This window comes from Molothrus aeneus (genome assembly GCF_037042795.1).
Source record: "Molothrus aeneus isolate 106 chromosome Z unlocalized genomic scaffold, BPBGC_Maene_1.0 scaffold_55, whole genome shotgun sequence".
Lineage (NCBI taxonomy): Eukaryota > Metazoa > Chordata > Aves > Passeriformes > Icteridae > Molothrus > Molothrus aeneus.
In genome coordinates, this window is record NW_027098762.1 from 1 (window position 1) to 12391 (window position 12391).

At 46.6% G+C, this 12391-nt stretch overlaps 2 long non-coding RNA genes across 2 annotated transcripts; both read right to left on the reverse strand.

Moving 5' to 3' along the window:
* Nucleotides 1-3407: 3407 nt before the first annotated feature.
* Nucleotides 3408-6256, reverse strand: LOC136569528 (uncharacterized). The gene is made up of 3 exons (XR_010785369.1): nt 6231-6256; nt 5798-5873; nt 3408-5025 (listed from the first exon to the last, which is right to left on the reverse strand). It is a non-coding gene; the product is annotated as an uncharacterized lncRNA (long non-coding RNA).
* Nucleotides 6257-6547: 291 nt separating this feature from the next.
* LOC136569529 (uncharacterized) lies at nt 6548-8298 on the reverse strand. Its single transcript, XR_010785370.1, has 3 exons — nt 7826-8298; nt 7232-7296; nt 6548-6612 (listed from the first exon to the last, which is right to left on the reverse strand). It is a non-coding gene; the product is annotated as an uncharacterized lncRNA (long non-coding RNA).
* Between the last annotated feature and the right edge of the window lie 4093 nt (nt 8299-12391).

Consider the following 12391-nt stretch of genomic DNA (forward strand, 5'->3'; position numbering starts at 1 on the left):
AGCCATGTGGAAAGGGGGATTTGGACCTCAATTCAAACCCTTGCAAAGGAGGGACACCAGCGCTGTCCCCTCCATTTAAATCTTAGGATGATGAAAATGGGTTGGCTGCCTTCAAATCAAACCTGCCACTGGCAACTATTTACAGACTCGAACAGGACGGGCCACTCAAAAATCAGTGTCTTGAGCTGGTATATTTCAACATCAGTCTCAACACTTAACAATGGACACACTCGATGTGAACAGCTCACTGATTTAAACAGAATGCCAAAGAAACATAATGTTACAACACAGCATAAAGCAAAATCTTCCCAAGTTTCAGCCAATCACACATAGAGCAAAAGCATATTCACATTACTTCTACCCAATTACATGGAGAATACATAGCTTTGGTTAAAACAATAGCGGCATATTTTCTAACACAATGGCTAACAAACTAACATATTCATGTAAGCCTTCTAAAATATACATCAAGTAAATTTGTTGCAACCAAAAAGGACAAACCACATAGGCTTATTATTCTATTTCTCATGTCTAAGCTGCAGCATAAAACTCATTCTGCTATCCTGGCATTTCTCTGTCTTTGCTAGGTTTTTGGGGGCCTGCTTTTTTACCATTTTCTCAAAACCCTTTAACTTTATGGATTCCAGCAAAACCCATAATATGACAACAATACTTTGCCCATTCCCGTTCAAATGGAACGCAGGGATTCCCTGTCACCCCTGGGATACCCCTAACAGCCGGGAAAAGGCAGGTTTTCCTTCAATCAACACCCATAAAACGGCAAGTGAAGGCGGATCCCTCCCAGTTCGAACACAGACAATATTAGGAGACTAGCTGCTTGCCTCTCCTTCATTTATTTTGTCTTCACGAGCTCCGTTTTTGTTCCTGGGGAACCGGGGAGGGGGGACTGCCAAGATCAAATTGAAAAGGGAAAGGACCAAAGTCCCCGCTCCAAATCCACACGCGCTCACCCGTTCGGCTGCTGCTTCCCGGCACAAAGATTCGTCCCTCGGCACCTCCTTGAAGCGATGCTCCGCGTATCCAAGCGCGTATCCAGGTGTTCGCCCAGACGCTGCGAGAAGCTCTCGCAGTCCTTCCATGAGACAGCCCCGGGAGCCCCCCATGAACCCCTCTTCTCAGCAGCTCCATGCAAAAGGGAGCTGAGGCGAAGCCTCCCCCTAAAATTGCCTCCCCCGCCCCGGCTCCCCTGGGGCTGCTCTGAGCCCCCCATCATCCTCACAGCTCACACCTGGCGCCGATGCCACTCTCCAACAGCGCCTCTCCCCGTTCAGCACACAGCCCGCTTCTCACAGACACAGAGCCAACAGACATCTGCTCCGGGTGCTGGCTGTTCTTAGTCCGTCTGCTTCCACAATTCAGACACGGACGTGCGCTGATGGCACTGAGGGAAAGCTTTCCAGTGCACAAAACTGTCATTCTGGTAGCACGCTTTGAGACGCCTTCAGAAAAAGCAGAATCAGCGCCACCTCCTAAGAGCCCTGCTGAGGAACCCCGCCCTCCTTGGGACACCCAATGCAGCAGAGCTCGAAAAACAAAGGGAAAAGTCAAGCTTGGAGTGGAAAAAGACAATAGAAATACAGCAGCCTTTCAAGAAAGCCTTCACACAGTAATAGTGGGACCCGGTCACATTTCTTCTTTCCTTGCTCTCTGGAATGACATCAATACGAAGTACAAAACCCACACGAAACCCAAGGCAGAGCTGGGATTTTACACGTCTTCCTTTTGGCTCTCGGGATGACAAGCGCCTCTTCCGGGACTGCGACACGATTTGGGCGCTGGCAGAGAACGGAGGCAAAAGGTGCCAGAGAGCCCCTTCTATCGCCTTCAGCCCCTGCAGCTGTTCTGAGGGTTCCAGGGCACAGCTCGGTCCGTTCCTAGATCAAAACCTCACGGCAATATCTTCAGAACTACTACCCATCTCCAGTCGGAACCTTCTACATTCCTGGAAACAAATGAGTGCGTAGAGAGGGTTTCTCCCCAGCTGAGTTTAGAGACCAATTCCTATTCTTTAGCAATACCTAGAAAACCGAACGCCTTGCCAGGTTTTAGCATCCTACACCCACTCACCCCTCCCTGTGCATTTGGTGGCAGCTTTGGGTCCCTCTGGGGGACGGCACCCAGCGTGACCCCCGCCCCCCACCTGCTCCTGCACCGCAGTGGGGCTCCCTCTCCTGGGCACCTTGGGGTGCCCCCAACGGCATCAGAGCCCCGAGTCTTCACCCCCCCCCCCCGTTTTCCTGACCCCCAAAGAAGGCTCAGAACGAATCCGACTGCCCTGGACAGCAGCGCAGCGCTTCCCCCAAGCCCTTCCCACACGTGCATGGCCCCAGCAAGGGATTCTGCTGCAACAAGAAAGCGGGGGCAGCCCCCAGAAGGCTTGAGGTTCCTGCCCAGCCTCGCTGTCACGGGCCGGGGGCAGCGAGAGAGGGAGCGGCACAGACGGCGGGGACGGCCCGGCACAGGGCGGGGGCCGCTCTCAGCGCGATGCCGGCAAAGCCGCAGCTCCGGCGCTGTCGGCCGGGCTGCTTGAGCGGCACGGGGGGATCCGCCGAGAGCCTCCGGCCCCGCGCGGGGACTCCTGCAAGGGCCCAGGGGCGCCGGGCTCCGGCCCTCGGGGCTTTACTCTCCGGCAGCCCGAGCCCCGCGGCTGCGGGGCAAAGAAGGAAAGGGGGCACGGGAAGAGAGGAGCGAGAGCAGGGCATGAGAAAGGGCGGCGAGGGAGCTCGGGCTGCGCAGGAAAGCGGGACGGGAAGGGAAAGCCCGGGACGAGGGTACAGGGAGGCTGGGCAGAGGAAGGAGAGAGGGGGAACAGAAGGGAGTAGCGGGCTAGGGACAGGACAGGAAGGAGCCGGGTTTGTGGGGGGAGAGGGAATGGGGGAAAGGGAGCGAGAGAAGGCGAATACGGGGAGAAGGAAGGAGGGCTAGAGAGAGGGACAGGCGGGGAAGCCTCCCAGAGCCCCGGCTGCACCCCGAGCCCGGCCCGGCGCCTCGCCCTGCCCGGGATGCTGCGCTCGGCGGAGCTCGGCTCGCTCCGGAGACGCTCGGCTCGAGTCGGCTCTTGGCGCCTCAACTCGGCTCTTGTCGCCTCAACTCGGCTCTTCGGCAGAGCTCGCCTCGCTTCGGCCCAACTCCCAGCCGCTCTGTGCCTTCGGCGCGCCTCGGCTCCGCTCGCCCCGGTTCGCTCGAGGCCGTCAGGGTCGGCCGCTCTCGCCTTGCTTCGGCCGAGCTCGTGCGATTCCCCCGAAGGCGGCGTCGTTCGGTTGTGTTTTTAGAAATATCTTTCTCTATCGATTGTATCTTTCTATAGTTAGATTTATATTTCTAGAATACTTCTATTAATCCAAATAAAAACCCCATCTCTAACCAAAAAAATACACGAAAACACCTTCTTTTAAACGGTATCGAAATATTTTTATACTTTGTATAGTTATACTCACATTTATATATATGGTTTCTTTTGATGCAATCTATTAATAATTATCTATAATATCTATAAAATTCTAGACATGTATTTAAAGTATTATTTATATTATGTATCGTATCTACTGCTGCAACTGATTTTTTCTTCTAGTTTTAAACTTTATCTGTACGTATTTATGATATATTTCTAGACTTAGATTTCTACCTTCATATTCTTTGTATTTATCATTTTTATCATCAAAACCCTGCCTACTGGCAAGTAAAAAAAACCGCTTTCTTTAACGATTTAAAAAATATTTTTATATTTATAATTTTCCTATTTCTATTTATAATTTGCTCTCTAGTACGTGATAACATACCTGCTCCTGCACCGCAGTGGGCCTCCCTCTCCTGGGCACCTCGGGGTGCCCCCAACGGCATCAGAGCCCCGAGTCTTCACCCCCCCTTTTCCTCTAGTTAGAAACTACACTGGAACTTTTTTCTGGAAACAAAGACACGACCTACATCCTCTCCCCATGTCCTAGACAGATAGATGTTCAGTTCTTAGTTGACTGGGCAGCAGTTTCTTCAATAGAACGAGAAACAATACGGAAACATTTTAGCTACAAGCAAATAGGCAAATCTGAACAAGGTCCTGGTGGCCAGCCGCTGCAGTTATTTTGAAGCCATTTTTTAAACAATCAAGTACTGATCCCACAAAAAATAAAGCAAAAAGCTGACTACTGGCTAAGAAAGAAGGAAAAATTAACTTTTGACGACAACAACAACATTCCAAGGACACGGGCTTTTTTCCAATCTCATACCTTATTACTACCTCTCTTGGGAATTCTCATCGTGGATCCCAAAAGGAATAAATCCCTCAGCGTGTCCTAAAGCACCAAGGAGCTACCTACAAGTGAAGGTGGCTACTTTCAGTGCAGACACAGCTGATGACACAGCAGTAGCGCAGTTCTATGCTGCACAGGGATAATACTGTCTCCTCTTCTCCAGCAGCTGACTCTCTCCTGCCATGGTTTCTGTAAATGCATCAGAGCACGACCTTAAACACAAACAGGCAAGAAAACACCATCAGAAGTCTTTCATTAAGCACTACAAGAAGGGTTCCAAGCAGAGACCAACAGAATTTCAAGGAAGCAGTATGCAATTAAACCACCTCAGACTCGTTCAAGTATCCGGCAGGTAGATGGAACCAAAATGGAACCATTCAGAAACGACAAAGAAAACCTCCCCAAGTATTTATACAGGAGTCCTTAACGTCAGAAATGGGATGACAGGTTATGTTCAGATAAGATGAATGTTTATTTGGATGTAGAAATAAACTTCTCTCATGGTCCTTTGCCAAAAAATAGAACCTACAAGTGAACACCTACACCTGCCTAAAAAGACCTAACGAGCCCCTGGCAGCCACCGGCATCGAAGCACAGGGGATGTTTCTAATCCAGGCTAAGGAGAACAATATCACCTTTTGTTCTCTCCAGTTTGTTTCCTCTGCAGTCCTATTTGCTTCTTATGATTTTTACACTCTCTGTATCTTCTCGGGCAGCGCTGAGTCTGACGACCAGGATACGAGAGTCCTTCCCTGCCCTACGGAGAGAACCAGGAAAAAAAGTTAAAAAAAGAACAGGGCAGTTTGAAGTTAATACTTCCGACGAGAAGCAGCACCTGACAAACAGAGTGAACAAAGCGTGACACCTCCCTGGGGACAGAAGACTTACAAACTCTCCGGGATTTACAATCCTAGTAACCAAGCCCTTCAGCACAGCAGCCAAGTGTCCCATTAGGTGGTGCTGCACCAAAGAATGATCCGAGAGGTTCCAAAGAGTGAAACGCACGTTATTTTCCAAAGACGTAAAATCGTGCAAAATAACAAAACTACAATAGATCTAAACTACAGGGCAAGAGTACAAGTGTTAACTTGAGGAGCTGGAACCATCCAGGTGAGCAACTGCTAACTGGATCCTCAACAGAGTTTGAGGAACCCTCCAGGATACAGAAGGGTTTTCCCCAGAAATTACACAGGCCGAGTTTTGATAGAAGTACACTTGCCAGATGCTCAGAAACGTCACCCATCCTCCTCCGGGTGTCCTGAGAGAGCTGTGAATGGCTCTCACGTGGTTTGAGCTGGTTCTGTAAGGGCTCAGGGTGAATTTCACCAGATGCAACCAAACTGGGCAACACCCAGTGGGACAGAAGGAACCCAAAGCTTGTTTTACCCAAAGCTTGGGTAAGCAGAGCTCCAGCAAATACTGAGGAAACGGACAGAACAGGCTAACAAATAATAAACATACCTTTTTTTTTTTTTTTTTTTTTTTTTTTCAGATGAGCAAAACAATTAAGGAGAAGGTGGAAAACTCACCATGACTGAACATTTCATCACCTGTAAGCTGACCATCCTTAGCATAGAGGATTCCAAATTTAAAATTCACCGATCCCTGGAAAATAAAACCAAATATTATTTGGTAAACAGTCAAACAGAAGACATAACAATTTGGGTCCTCTAATCTTTGCATACATCCTACACATCAGAACATACATTTTATACTATCTCCTACTACACGATAATTTACCTTTAAACTTTGATAGTATAGCATAAAACCATTAACTTAGATGGGTGATCAATTATTATTAAGTTGGTGCTTCAAGTTATTTTTGCTGTCAGGTTCAAAAAAACATTACTTCTTTTTACTGTAACGAGCAATTGATTTAGAAGTCATCAAAAGCCCATCAAAATACAAAGCTGTACTCACCGGACGGGTCTGTGAGCAAGAAGTAGTTAGGCTTGTACTCACCTCTTGCCCTTCAACAACCAATAAATCCTGTCAACAAAAACAGCATCTTTAGCCCCCTCCTATTAAAGATTCTACAAGGATGATGGTTTTATTTGTGTTTAGAAGTTTGGATTTGAAATGGCCAGTTCAATGGATAAAGAGACAGTTTAAGTAGTATTAGATTATTATTATTGTTATTATTATTATTATTATTATTATTATTATTATTATTATTATTAGCTACTGGAAGAAACAAACCAGTAGTATCTATACTTAATTACTTCTATTTCCAGGAAATCATAAAGAAAAAGAACCAAACAAAAAAAAGTCACTTCCTACCTTTTGTATCTCAGGATGAAAAATGTCTCTTGGGCTCTTCTCCAGTTTCTCAAGACTCCTGGCACTGAAATGCAAATGAACGAGTGCTTTAGAGGAGGGTAAGTGCACATTCCAACCCCGAACCACCAACCGATTGCAGTTACAGCGCTTACAAAATGAATCGTTCCCAGAGCCTCTGGGAAATGGAACGGTTGGTGCAACTGCCATTTCTTCCCCAAAATACTAACTTCCAACACTTCCTAAACTTAGTTTGCATTTTAAAAGCAGAAATTAGGGAGACTCAGGGTGGAGATCAGGTTGAAATTGATTTCCTTCTAAAGCACAGGGCTCTGTTCCATCACCCTTCACTTTGGCTCCACACAGAATCACGGGGAGCATTTTAGGAGGGCCCAAGAACCAATTCTATTTCTCTCTTTTTTCTAGTTCTCTCTCTTCCTAAATCATTCAAGGCAAGTCAAATGAAAAAGGACAAGTTCAGCATCAAATTCACACTTTTTCCCTTTGTCTGCTCAAGAACAGGCTTTTAAACCACTTCTTGCTGCCTTCAACGATTAAGACTTGCAAAACAGTTTCGCAAGTTTGATAGGTTTATCATAAAAACCACAGAACGCAAGCTCTGAATTACAGGAAAAGGTACACAGGCAAATATCTCAGCTGATGGTGGCTTATTTGTAAACACATACCTTAACGGAGATTGCACTGAGAATGTTTCAGTGGGACTCTAAGGGAAAAGTATTTTCTGAGTACCCTGTAAACAAGAAAAGCTAGGATATATTACAGGACATACCCACTTGTTCTGCATATTCAAATAGGATTATCAATAAAAACATTTAAGAAGGAAGAAAACCAAGGTAATTTTACTCAGCTATATTTGCTGCCGATTTAGAGAAAAAAAAAAAAAAAAAAAAAGTCGCGGGTGCTGCAAAGGAAAAAAAAAAAGTGAACCAGAAACGCCTACAGTAGAACTTTAAAACAATTGCTTGGATAAAAGCAGCTCATGGAACATGAAGTAGAAAAAAAGCGAAACCAGTATCAGACCTGCCTATTTTCTTACCATTGCACAAGAAAAATCCGACAAGCGGTATAAAGTCACTGCCTAAAACCGATCCTAGGATGTAACCAAGAACAATTGAGGCATTTGCTAATCTAAACGGAAACCTTTTCCGGACCCTAGTGTCAAATCACACGTTTTGTCTTGCAGCAGCTCGAGGCTGGAGAGCATTTCCCCTGGGGGTCGGGAGGGTAGGGGCACAAGGGGCTGAGTTTGCGGATCGCACCTGTGCCAGCAGAAGGATCCAGCCCGCGCGCTCCTTGCGCTCGCCATTCTCCGGGCCATCGCTGTGTTTTACTGCTCAGCGATGCCGCTCCATCTGTTTGCGTGGAAGAAAGAGCCACGAGCACTGAGGCACTCAGCAGCCGTGTCATTCCAGCCGCTCGTCCGCCCCCGCCCGCAGCAGCGGCAGCAGCCCGAGGGACACGGCTGCAGCTCGGCGGCTCCCGCGCCTCCGCCCGCCGCCGCACAGTGACCGCGGCAGCGCCCGGCGCCGCTCGCCCGGGGCGGCTCCTGCAGCTCCCGGCCCGCGGCAGCAAAGCACCGCCTGGCGCTCCGCCATCGGCGGGCGGCAGCGCGCCCCGCCCGAGCTGAGCCCCCGCCACCGGGACCGCTGAGCGAGGCCGAGGCACCGGGCGGACGCCCCTTCCGCGCCGCTCGGCTCCGTGCGGGCGGCCGGCCGGAGGCTTCGCCCCTCCAGCGTCGCTGCCGCGGCTCCGTCCCGCGCGGGAGAGGCGCCGGGAGCTCCCCGCGCCCAGCCCGCTCCCCCGGCGCGCGGCCGCCTCGGCCCGCCAGCCATTCATATGGCGCGTCGGCCGTTGCGTCAGACGCCGCGCTTTACGGCCGCAGGGCCTGCCGGGAGTTGTAGTCTCGGACTGGCAGCCACCGCTCCGTTTTCCGCCACCGGGAGCTGCGGTCCCGCCGGGGGATCAAACGGCTCCTTCGCTCCTGGGCGCGGAAGCACCTTAGGCAGCACCGCCCCTCCCGAATGTCCTTTCTTTTCCACTCCAACGCTTTTTTCTTTTTTTCACTCTGTTTTTCACCCCCTTTTCCACTTTCGCTCTTTCTTTTACACTCTCACCCTTTTCCTTTTTCATTTTTTTTTTCTTCCTTTCTCTTCCTTCTTTTTTTTTTTTTCTTCCTTTCCTTTTTCCTTTTCTTTCTTTCTGTCTGTCTTTCTCTCTCTCGTTCTTTCTTTCTCTGGCTCTCTTCCTGTCTCTCTCTCTCTCTCTCTTTCTTTCTTTCTTTCTTTCTTTTTCTATTTCTTTCTCTCTCTCTTTCTTTCTTTCTCTGGCTCTCTTCCTGTCTCTCTCTTTCTTTCTTTCTGTCTGTCTTTTTCTATTTCTTTCTCTCTCTCTTTCTTTCTTTCTTTCTCTGGCTCTCTTCCTGTCTCTTTCTTTCTTTCTGTCTGTCTTTTTCTATTTCTTTCTCTCTCTCTTTCTTTCTTTCTCTGGCTCTCTTCCTGTCTCTCTCTTTCTTTCTTTCTGTCTGTCTTTTTCTATTTCTTTCTTTCTCTGGCTCTCTTCCTGTCTCTCTCTTTCTTTCTTTCTGTCTGTCTTTTTCTATTTCTTTCTCTCTCTCTTTCTTTCTTTCTCTGGCTCTCTTCCTGTCTCTCTCTTTCTTTCTTTCTGTCTGTCTTTTCTATTTCTTTCTCTCTCTCTTTCTTTCTTTCTCTGGCTCTCTTCCTGTCTCTCTCTTTCTTTCTTTCTGTCTGTCTTTTTCTATTTCTTTCTTTCTCTGGCTCTCTTCCTGTCTCTCTCTTTCTTTCTTTCTGTCTGTCTTTTTCTATTTCTTTCTCTCTCTCTTTCTTTCTTTCTCTGGCTCTCTTCCTGTCTCTCTCTTTCTTTCTTTCTGTCTGTCTTTTTCTATTTCTTTCTCTCTCTCTTTCTTTCTTTCTCTGGCTCTCTTCCTGTCTCTCTCTTTCTTTCTCTCTGTCTTTCTCTCTGTCTCTCCTTCTTTCTCTCTTTCTCTCATTCTGTCTGTCTTTCTGTCTTTGTCTCTCTTTCTTTCTCTCTTTCTCTCATTCTGTCTCTCTTTCTTTCTCTCTTTCTCTCAGTCTCTCTTTCTTTCTCTCTTTCTCTCATTCTGTCTCTCTTTCTGTCTTTCTGTCTCTCTTTCTTTCTCTATTTCTCTCTGTCTTTCTGTCTTTCTCTCTGTCTCTCTTTCTTTCTCTCTTTCTCTCATTCTGTCTCTCTTTCTTTCTCTCTGTCTTTCTGTCTTTCTCTCTGTCTCTCTTTCTTTCTCTCTTTCTCTCATTCTGTCTCTCTTTCTCTCTGTCTTTCTGTCTTTCTCTCTGTCTCTCTTTCTTTCTCTCTTTCTCTCATTCTGTCTCTCTTTCTTTCTCTCTGTCTTTCTGTCTTTCTCTCTGTCTCTCTTTCTTTCTCTCTTTCTCTCTTTCTTTCTCTCTGTCTCTCTTTCTCTCTGTCTCTCTTTCTTTCTCTCTTTCTCTCATTCTGTCTCTCTTTCTCTCATTCTGTCTCTCTTTCTCTCTCACTCTTTCTTTCTTTCTCTCTTTTTCTCTCTCTATTTCTAATCTTGGCTTTCCATTCTAGCTTTAGAATAAAAAAGCAGCAGTAGAAACATTCAGGCTACCGGGGAGTGCAAAAAACCCCAAAACGGTAATGATTTTAGGAAAACTATTTCCTCCATGGGAGCTTGAAAGTTTCTACAGCTGCAGGTGTCATAGAGCTTTTATTTCTTCTTCTAGATAGTTTATACTTAATACTCTATTTATACAGCGCCCCCTGCCGTCTGCATGGGCGCACTGCAGGCACAGCGCTCCCTGCCGTCTGCATGGGCGCACTGCAGGCACAGCGCCCCCTGCCGTCTGCATCGGCGCACTGCAGGCAGAGTGCCGCCTAATGACGTCACCTCGCCAACACGGCGCCCCGCCCCGGCCACGCCCCCAGCGCCCCTTGGAAAGACCCCAAGGCGTAGGCGTTTTGCCAGCTGCCTGATCAAAATGCCGACACCCACCTCGAGCCCTAGAAAGGATTTCCCGCGACGCCGAACCCTGCAGGCGAACCGGAATGCCATCATCGCAATTGAAACGCCACAGAAAATCTCGTCGGGGCCGCGGCGGCGTCGGTGTTCCGTGCAGGCAGTCCGGATAGACACACCGGGGTCCTCCGCTTTCCCGCCCTTTAGGCCGCCATTTTGAGAAGGTCAAACAAACTCCCGCGACATTGGTGACGCGCCACTCCCAACATGGCGGCCGTGGGAGGACCCCCTCGGCCGAGAGAGGCGGTTACTCAGGTGCCGGTCAGAAAACCTCCGAAATACGCCCGCCCGCGGCGCCGCTGACCGCACAGCCCGTCTCGGGTACACCTAAAACGCCACAAAAATTCCGCCGGGGCCGCGGCGGCGTCGGTGTTCCGTGCAGGCAGTCCGGATAGACACACCGGGGTCCTCCGGTTTCCCGCCCTTTAGGCCGCCATTTTTAGAAGGTCAAACAAACTCCGCCACGCGCCACGCCCAAGAGGGCTGCCTGGCGGCGGCGGGCTGCAGTACCGCGCTCTGCCCACAAGGCGGCAGCACTGCCGCCCACCCCAGCCGGGGGCGCCGCGCGCCTTGGGGCTGCGGGCAGCCAAGGCGGCAAAAAAGAACAGGGGCGATTCCCCCCCGCAAAAAACTCCTCTAAAAATAAATGCCAAAAACCTGCCTCTTACCAAACAAGAACCAAATAAGCCCCCTTTCTTTCAAGCCTTCTTGAAATAAATTTTATAGTTCTAGTTTTCCTAGTTCTATTCACACGCATATTTATACCGGACATTGATGTGTTACGTCGTTTATACAATCTATTATGCCTATTCCTATTATCTGTATTTATTCATATTTTGTGGTTTTATCAATATCATTATATATTGATTGCATATTTCTATACTTTGATTTAGATTTCTATCATACTTTTATTATTCCAAAAAAAATCCCATCTCTAACCAAACAAATACCAAAAAACCCTTCTTTTAAACTATATTGAAATAGTTTTATATTTATAGCTTGCATAATTATATTCACTTTTATAGTCACAGTTTATACTGATGCATTCTCTTCATAATTACATATCACATATATATTATTCACATCATATAGATAAATTATTATTTTTATTATGTACCAAATCTACTGCTACAACTTCTTTTTTCTAATATTTTCAATTTTTATATCCATCTTGATGTATTCATGAGATATTTTTACAAGTAGATTTCTACCTTTCTATCATTTGTATTTGTAGTTTTTATCATAAAACCCCTGCTTTTGCCAAGTAAAAAACAAAACCTTCCTTTCTTTTAAACTGCTTTTAATAATATTGTTGTATTTACATTTACCATATCTATAATGTTTTAGATATTATATCATAGTGATGTACTAGATTTATGGCTATTTCCTATAATAGATCATAATAAGATATATACAGTATCACTTGTATTACGTGTTGTATGGATTTATGTCACTTTAGATTTACAATCCTTTAATAATTTTATATATATATATATCTGCATAGATTCGCAACACATTTCTATATTTAAAATTTCCTTTGAGCTGTGTTTATATTTATCATCTCTATTGATATATCTATAAACATACACAACGCTCTATTAAAAAATACAATATCTTATTGGAATATATCATGACTTATGTTACCTGTTAAATTTTAAATATAGATCAAATAGATCAAAATAAAAGTTTATTCCCATTTCTGCACATCTACTTGTTTTGTTTAAAGATAGCTATCCTTAGAATTTTACATTTAAAATCCAATTCCTAAATACAAGGACAAAACAAACAGCAT